General features: G+C 41.7%; 1 protein-coding gene across 3 annotated transcripts in view; it reads left to right on the top strand.

Moving 5' to 3' along the window:
* The first annotated feature begins 1,194 nt into the window (after positions 1 to 1,194).
* The window catches only part of pip5k1bb (phosphatidylinositol-4-phosphate 5-kinase, type I, beta b), a 31,127-nt gene continuing 23,452 nt past the window's right edge, over positions 1,195 to 8,869 (top strand). The window contains exon 1 of one of the 3 annotated variants that reach the window (XM_020594515.1): positions 1,195 to 1,519. The gene's annotated coding sequence lies outside the window, so the exon portion shown is untranslated. The other 2 variants (XM_020594516.1, XM_020594517.1) reach the window with 2 other exon arrangements.

The following is an 8,869-nucleotide window of genomic DNA, read 5'->3' as shown; positions in this document are numbered from 1 at the left end:
GTAGAAGTGAATCATTTACTGCTTGCAAACCAATGATGGTAAGATGATGTCATGGGGTAGGACTGGATAAGTCTGACTTCTTCCTACTCCATTCAAGCATGTACTAGGTATAAGCAAATTGATAATGGATTAGCATTTATTGGATATGTGTAAAATTATGTGTGTTGACATATCAACTGTTTTTTACATGTTTGAAAGAATAAATCAAATCAAACTCCTTTTCTGTTTTTTTTTTTTAATAAATGGAATAAATCTGAGGCAAGGCAACTTTAATTACTGACATTACACATTTCATACACAGAGGCAACTCAAGGTGCTTTGCATAGGTAAAGGAAAAATAGACCATTGAAACCAGAATAAAATAAGACAAAATCAAGTTAAAACTGTTAAATTCTTGTATATCAGGATGTGTGTGTGGTGTTTGTTTCTCATGGTGCTGTGTTGTTGGTTCTCCATTGCTGCTGAAACACTGAAATTTCCCAATTGAGGGATCGATAAAGTACCTACCTACCTTAAAATGAGATACAATGCATAAAATGAAATTAAAAACCAGTAGACAAAGTAAAAGGACAGAAACAAGATTATCCAGCAGTGACAGTGCAGTAATAAGTGACAGCATAAAATACTGTCCAGTATTAATATTAAGGCTCTGTTTAGATATGGCTTCTGGTGATGAATTTGTTGGAATGTTTAAAAATTGCTCATAGATCTTGTACTATGACCTATTTTATTAAAAGTTTAAGGGTTTAAGGTGATTTTCCCTTTTTTTGTTTTTTTTTTTAACCATAAGAGTTTATTTCCAGGAGGCACTGAGGGTTTTATGGCTAGATATTTATAAATCTAAGATTCCAATTGTGGACCACATTGTTTTCCCTGTCTCCACTATATTATATTTTAAAATATTAACTCTAACTTGGGATTTTGTCTTTATAGCTTTAGAATCAAGCTGAGCAATAACTTCTACAAAGTAGGCTTTCTTTTATTTTCTTGTTGTAGCTACAACCCTCTACCACAAGTTGCTATGTCCCTCTCAGTATCACAGGTTTACCAAAACTCCCATACCACACTTGAAGGAATTCCAAAGTACTTCTTGGGGGAGCTACTGTACATTACTGCCATACTAACTGATACATACAGTAGCTAATGAAATGAGAGAAATCTTTGCTGCTGCTGCATAGACTTGGCCTCAGGTTTTGGGATATTCTTACATGTAGGCCTGCAGAGGGCATGTTCGAGTCGCGTTTTATGTTTTGCATCCAGTGGCGCACTGAATGGCATGGTCGTATGCAAACAGGCAGGGCAGGAACACGGAGACGCGCTGGGAGTCTTGCTGCTCCCAGTAGTGGAATAGACCCTGAGCAGTGCACAGTGACAGAAATAAATACTGCGTATATTATTCTTAGCCGCATTTTTTTTTCTCGGTTAGGGACCATCTGCTTGAGGACAAGGCTGTCTGTGAGGACTGCAGCAGCTACTCCGGAACATATTTCTGTACGACTACTTGGCTGGCAAGATTACTGTGAGTTTGATGTATCGTGCGAAACAGTGTAGATCTTTTGTGAAGATTTACGCGGGCTACGGGGAAATATAAGCGAAATGAGATTAGGCAGCGGCCTGACACACATGCCATTTCGTGTCAGGTGTTGTAGCGACAGGTGAAAACCCGCAGGTGTGGGCTTCAACTGAATCAAGTCAGTTGTTCGGCGTCTGCTGTCAGTTCCTGAAAATAACTCACCTGGCTTCACCGTGGAGGCTGAATGTATCGATCATGTCTGCTCAGCTCCACAGTACGTTTTGTGTTATTGAAATAAAGGTCAGATTATATGGATATACGGTTCTGCTTTATTCTTTTACTATAATTTTAGTTATGAAATAGGTGACTGTGTGAAATTGAATGGGGCGCTGCCGGGCAGTCTTTAGTGTTTGTTTGCTGCATCAACATTTACTTTGTGCTGCTGTTTTCCAGTTAATGAGGACGCTTATTGTGTATGTCTGCAACTCTGTCGTACACATTTTGTGGGGAGCTGGAAGTCTGTCCACTGCAATGGGAGCATGTTATAGGTTGTGTAACGCATTAGGGGTTAGAGGAAGAAAGTCACAGGTTTTAAAACAGGATCATAATGGAAACCTGATCTGAACAGTTTATTGTAAGGTCCCTTCATGTTTACATATTGCAGAGATGGGCTCAGTTGAACCTTTTGTTAAGAGACTGGTCATTCTGGTACAATATGCCTATAGGCCAGGTGACAGGTTGTCTGTATATCACTGGTCTTTACAGTGAAGTGCTACATTTCTCCTCTTGGTTGTCAACCAGCCTTAATGATTCTTCCACTGATCCTTTCACCACCAACCTGGGTTGTGAGACTGGGCTATGACTATGAAAAAACTTCAGAGAAGTAGAGATTACTGGTTGTCTAGACCGATTGCTGCTCAGCCAGCGGTGAAGCTCAGCAACAACATCTGATAAAACAGCTCATTTTAATGGACAAAATTAAGTTTGTATGTTTGAGAGAGAATTTTGCTTTGTCATAATGAAGAGCTTTTGGTACACTGTGATTGGTTCTCAGTTTTATTTCTGGTTTCGTTCCTGTTCTTGAAATTCAGGCCCAATTTGGTTTTTGACAAAGCACTCCGATTCGTTTTGCTGTTTCTTTCTGTTTCACATCTGTTCACGGGGCATTTTGACAGTTAGGCCAACTGCAGAGTGAAGGGCATTTGCGCTGTCCTGCATCTGAATTTGCCCTGTGACCTTTTTATGTTCTAGTCCTGTGTCATTGCAAAGTGACTGATAAAAGCAACATCTGTTAAAATATCATGACATTGTCGCTTGAAGCATTACTAATTTGGGTAAAAGTGTGACGTACTTTCAACTGGAGAAAATGAATAATCATGCAAATCTGACTGGAATGTGAGTGTGTGGTTTCCTTTGTGGCCTTCCTACTTCTTCCTCATTTGATTGGGAGGTAATGGAACTGGTCCAGCTGGAGCTGGGTTGGTCAGATTGCCACAGAGGATGTTTGAAAGGGAAATGGCTCATGCAAACCTCCTGCTCTCTGTTTGGGAATAACCCCTGAGCTCCTATGCTTTGCTACCTGCTGCCTTTGCAGTAATATGTAGCTTGTCAGACTGAGCAGCATCCGCACCTTATGTAATATTTTCCATCTGAGTAGCAACAGAAGTGCCGCAGCACTCTGGAGCCAAAATCTTGTCAACACAAATCATATTCACTTTATGATTCTCAGCTCTTTTCTCATATTAAGCCTTTACTGTGGTGGATCAGACTGTCTCTTAAATTAATGATTAAACTATGATACAGGCTGTAACTGTAAACATCAGTCAATAACGCTGGTTCCAAACAGAGAGCTACCTTTTCGAACATTGGTCATTTTCCATGCTGTATGAGCTTCCTAGGAAGCAGAACAGTTAACAGCTGTAGGGTTTTTAGTGCAGTCTTATGATTTGGTTCAAAGAGCACTCTGTGTACTGTGCTGGTATGGTAGGACCAAAGTAACAGGCATATGGGGCTCCTTAAGACAGCTGCATAAGTCAGCACCCTGAACAGCAGTTTTCAGCTCATAAAGGTCTGACTGACCAATGTGCCTCGTGCCCACACACGGGGGTCGCTCCATTTTGGTTCTGGTTACGCCAAAGATGTTTTGATAGAAAATTCCTCACAGTGCCGTGATAATGAAATCCAGAACCTTGCACTGTTTGTGTGTGTTTAGTGTGACTTACACTGACTCTTCTTTCAGAGGATCATCTCTCATAAGCTACTGTTACGTTTTGGGTGGAATTGTTAATGTGCTACGTCCCAGCTGCAGTGTGCAGAAAGCATAAGAGGAGTGTTTGATTTCTTTGCACAATCTTGTGAGTTATATAGCACTGTATTAACCGTTTCTTTTCTCATTTTGATTTCAGTGAAGCATTGGAGCGAATGATAGTGGTTCTCCCTGTGGAACCGGTTTTCAGATTATTTTCAGGTAGATTCCATACAGGCTGAAAACAAAACATAAAACCAAATTCTTGGATGTTCTACAAGACAGGCTTTTGCAATATCTGATCAAACTAAACCTCCTCAAAATATTTAAAAAACCAATGAGATTACCCACGTATGTAACTGATCATCAAATCAAATTTTATTTTGTATAGCGCCAAATCACAACAAAGGTCATCTCAGGACAGGCCTACACCTTACTATTATGACCATTATTACAGAGGGAAACCCCGTTGAGCAAGCACTTGGTAACAGTGGGGAGGAAAAACTCCCTTTACACAGAAACGTTTACTTGATCTTGAGAAGTTTAGCACCGACACCTCTGTTCAGCTGTGTTGCATCTCTGCCTACGCATAGACTGCAATAATCTCAGATTTATGTAAAAAACATTTGCTGTGGGCCTATAAAAACACATATTCACAAATGGTGTAAAAAAAAAAAGGAAGAGCAAAAATAGGTTCTGTGGTCTCTTAAGTTTACAACCTTGAAATAGGACAAATTCAGTTATTCTTGGCAGACCACAGCACCAAAAAGTTCCCCTGTACATCAGTGTTAACGTCCGTCATTCAGAAATGTTTTCTGGCTTGCTCATGCTGAAAGTGAAAAAAGATGAACAATACATACAATAGATAGAGGTCATTCATTTAGTCATCTGGATACTAAAGAACTGACTAACTGGAAAATGTTATATTAAGCTTTCCGAAGAATCTCTTAAATTGACTGTTGACTCGAATCGACTGTAAGAGTGAGTGAAGGTGTGCGTTTGTCTACATGTCAGCCCTGTGATAGACTGGTTATGTGTCCAGGTTGTACCCCGCCTCTCATCCAATGTCAGCTGGGATTGCCCACCCCCCACCACATGACACTATTCAGGAATAAGGAATAAGTGGTATAGATTATGGATGGATGGATGATGTACAGCAAATTGCGACTTGACCCACAGGCAATGCTGTTTTTCTGCTACACAGACTTATTTAATTGACATATTTAGAGAGAGATGTTAATCTGGGAAAGCCTGTCAACAAGCACTAGTCTCAGGGACATCCAAATCTGGATGTAGAATTTTTCCCAGTCTTATTGCTTTGATCTTAATGACCTCCAAAGGGGAATTCCCTTGTGTTGACCCCCACAGCATGTTGGCACCAGCTTTTGAGAGGGGAATAAAAAAAACAACAGCTCTCCCAGTGGAGGTCTACACTGTCGATTGGCTCATAATTGCTCTCCTCTGTATAATGATTGGCTGGTTGGAGGCGTCTGGCAGCCTCGCAGGAATTTGGATGTTTTGATGTTTGTTGTTGTTGTTGTTTTGCCCCTGCTGAGTCCCCTGTGGTCCCCTTTCACTTTCCTGCCCCGGTAATGACGAGATTTGCTGAGGCCCACTTAGGAGACCCTAGTAACGGTGCTATAGGTTGAGAGAGGAGGAGGGTGAGATGACAGAATGAAAGTGTCAGTCAACAGGACATGGAGGGGTTAGTGAAGATGAAAATGCAGGAGAAAAGAGTAAAAGAATGCAGCTAGTTTTCCTCCTCTTTCTCCTTAACAGCCTGTGCCCTCAGATCAATAAAGGCGGGACAACTTACTCTCTCCCGTGCCAGTTGTTCCCACAGATATGCATACTTAATAAACCTGAATGTCAACCTTGGACTCCAGGGCAGGGCAGAGCTGGGATTGGCTGGGATTGGCTGGGATGGGATAGGCAAGTTTCTCTTGCTCCCTTTGTGCCATGTCATCATGTTTTCCATGGGTTAGCTTGGTGCTAGCTTGTTGGTTGAATATAATAAGCTTGCTGTATTAAGCCCTTGTCTCAGAGAGTATCAAGCTGTATTGCTCCATGCGGGCAGCTCGTCTCTGCTTCTGTCTTTCTATGTTTCTCTTACCCCCTCTCCATTCACTCAGTTGAATCATGTGACTCTGTGAACACAGAGGGTGACCATGTCCTCACTGCTCCTCATGTTAAGTGGAACTACAGTAAAACGCTCTCTGAATTACAAATACAGAGGCAGAGCCCTCTGCCTGGGTTTCTTATATTCATGTCATTCAATAAAACTTGTGGTTCTGTTGTACAATGTTATGGAGGAAATCACAAGGAAATAAACCCTATAAAATCTTTCTAAGGAACACAATCTTCATTTCTTGCCCCTAGTATATTTCCCCTCCGTCTTTTCATTCCCTCTCTTTGTCTTGGATATTATATGCTTATCATTTGTCAAAGCATTGTCAAACATGCCATTTTAAGTCAGGCAACATTGAGGTCTTTTTGTCTGGTGCTGCCCTTTGGCCAAACTTACATTTTTGCCCCAAAAGTAGTAAAAGCTAAAGTCGTCTTCCTGTTGGTAATCCCCCCACTCAGCCATCATCATTTGTTGTTAGTGTGGTTAGAGGTGTTTTGCCTTGTTTAGACATTTATCCTCCACACACACACAAACAAACACAGGCACTTGTTTGCCAACTCTGCAGTGCTGCCTAGTGCTGGTGTACACAGGCAGACACTACTCCGCAACACAGCTTGTCCCTCAGAGGGATGATGAAAACAAACACACCTCCAGAGGGTACAGTGAAAATGGAATGGAACACACCACAACAATCCAAAATAGCAACTGGCTGCTGTTTCACAGCATCATCTGGTGTAGGAGATGGTGTGTGTGTCAGTCAGAGCCACCAATCCTGCATATTTGTGTTGAACAAGAGCAGAGCGTCTGGATTTTATCTCATTTTATGTCTTTGAGATTGATGACCAGATATTCCAGTTTGACTGGGCATTTCACACATATGGTGTTGGTCCCTTCTCCCTCTGCCTGCCCTGCACCAAGTATTGAATGCTCCTCTGCTTGTCTCACTATTTGGGAAAAACACACTCATGTTTGGTAACTTAAGCCAATTATGTAATCACACTGACACACAAGACATCAGAAAGACAATGACTACTGCCCCAGACCATGTACATACAGTACAGCGTTAGAGTATTCAGTACTTAGTTGTTGTCACTGGTACACTATTTCATTGTTGCCATGCAGCCAGGGGTCCTGGAACAGGGTAGGGTTGCATTGATACGCCGGTTTCACGGTATAACATGTTATGAAAATTGATGGTTATCATATTGTGAAAATCTCATGCCTTTTCAACCCTAAAACAGGGTATTTTTAAAATACTACAAAGACATTTTCTGAGTTAACTCTTGCTTGGGGTGAGATTCTGTGAATCGTATTCAAGGACCAGAGCAGTTAAACTGATGATGCAGATCCCCTGCAGGCCGAGCTAAGCTGACTCCACATGCAGCTTCTTGATTGTATCCAATAAAATCCCGATATCTGTGCTTATCTAACATTTCACAGTCGGGATTTTGAAGGTCACGAGAGCCCAGCAGTCCAGCCATCAGCCCTGTGCTTGCTGCTACTGATTCTCCATTATGTCTCCAATCTGTTGCAGTAATCCAATCGTGTCTGGAGACTGAAACAAAACAGAACAAAAATAAACCTATATGTAGTGCTTGTGTCCTGGTGAGAGGAACTGTGGGGTGTGCTTTGACTGATGACCACTCAGCCTAAATGCCCTGTGAGTTTTTTCACTTATTATAAAGAACTCAGTAGGTCAGAAGCTGTTTAACTTTTTAAATAGCATATGATTTCTAAAACAGGTGTGTTGTGGGAACAGTGTGGAGAATTTGACCACTGTTACTTAGCAGTTCAGACGTACTGGACCTGCATTTTCATCATACCAGACAGCCTATGTCTGCCCTCGGCTCATGTTTTCCTTGCTTGGTTACAGACTGGCTATTTCACTTCTACAAGGGCTGACTGGCACCTTTAGTGATATTCCTGAAATTGTGGAGGAGATGTGGCGTGAGAGCCAGTGTTTGATCTGCGCTTACGTGTGTTTATTTGAAGGGTGGTAGAGTTTCTGACAAGGGCGTGTGGATGAGCAGGAAGAGAATTGTTTAGGAACATGGAGACTGATACAGAGAATAGCTAAGTAAGTAAAGTTTATTTATTTAGCACCTTTAAAGAGCAGAGGTCACCAAGTGCTTCATAAGTTGAAAAGAAAAAGAGTATATAAAGCTCATTATTAACCAAGTCTGGGTTTTGGCAAAGACCCAGTCACAGTAAAAGCTGAAGTGATTTTGCCAAGAAACCTTGCGCTTACAATTTTACTGCACAGCTGCTTTGACTGTGTACAGCATATTTAAGTGTGTGTGTGATAAATCCAGGCTTGACATTTCTATGGAATTGAGAGCGACCCAGAGCATATTTTTCCTCATTTCCTTATAAGATATTCTTCTGGTCCACATTGTGCAGACATGGCGTTGCACAGTTTTACAATGATGTATCAAGTCTTTATACAAAGGCACAGAAAAAAACAAGTCACAACTGAGAGCCTGTACACCAGCTTTAGATTTAAAGTACACAGTGTCCTTGTTATTGATCAGTTATATCATGTTACCCATTTGGTTCTCATCCAGACACCAAGACATCAACTGTCTACCAAAGATGCGTTTTTGTATTTGTAGTACACATGTAATTCATGTCATTTTGACTTGCAAGGTGTTTTACATTTGTGTAACAGTGCACTGTACACATGCTCTCTTTATTGTAGTCCTGTTTTCCTGTGGCCTCTGCAGTGGGAGTGTATGACGACAGTAAGACAAGGCTGAGGATCACCCATCCGCTTTCATCTATGTGTCCAACCATTTGTCTGTCTCCCTTTGTTGAACAGCAGACCTGCTGTTGTTCGCTGTGGCTGCGAGCCTCTCATGGATTGTTCTGGAAACAGTCTGTTAAAGTGGGTTGTTGGGGTCAGGTCAGAGAGAGAGAGAGAGAGAGGTCCAAACAATCCTGTTTAGCACTGACACTCAGGCCACGGTTCAGCCGAGCGCCCGGC

This window comes from Monopterus albus, unplaced genomic scaffold (genome assembly GCF_001952655.1).
Source record: "Monopterus albus unplaced genomic scaffold, M_albus_1.0 scaffold23.1, whole genome shotgun sequence".
Classification (NCBI taxonomy): Eukaryota; Metazoa; Chordata; class Actinopteri; order Synbranchiformes; family Synbranchidae; genus Monopterus; species Monopterus albus.
This window is presented reverse-complemented; position numbering and strand designations above follow the sequence as displayed.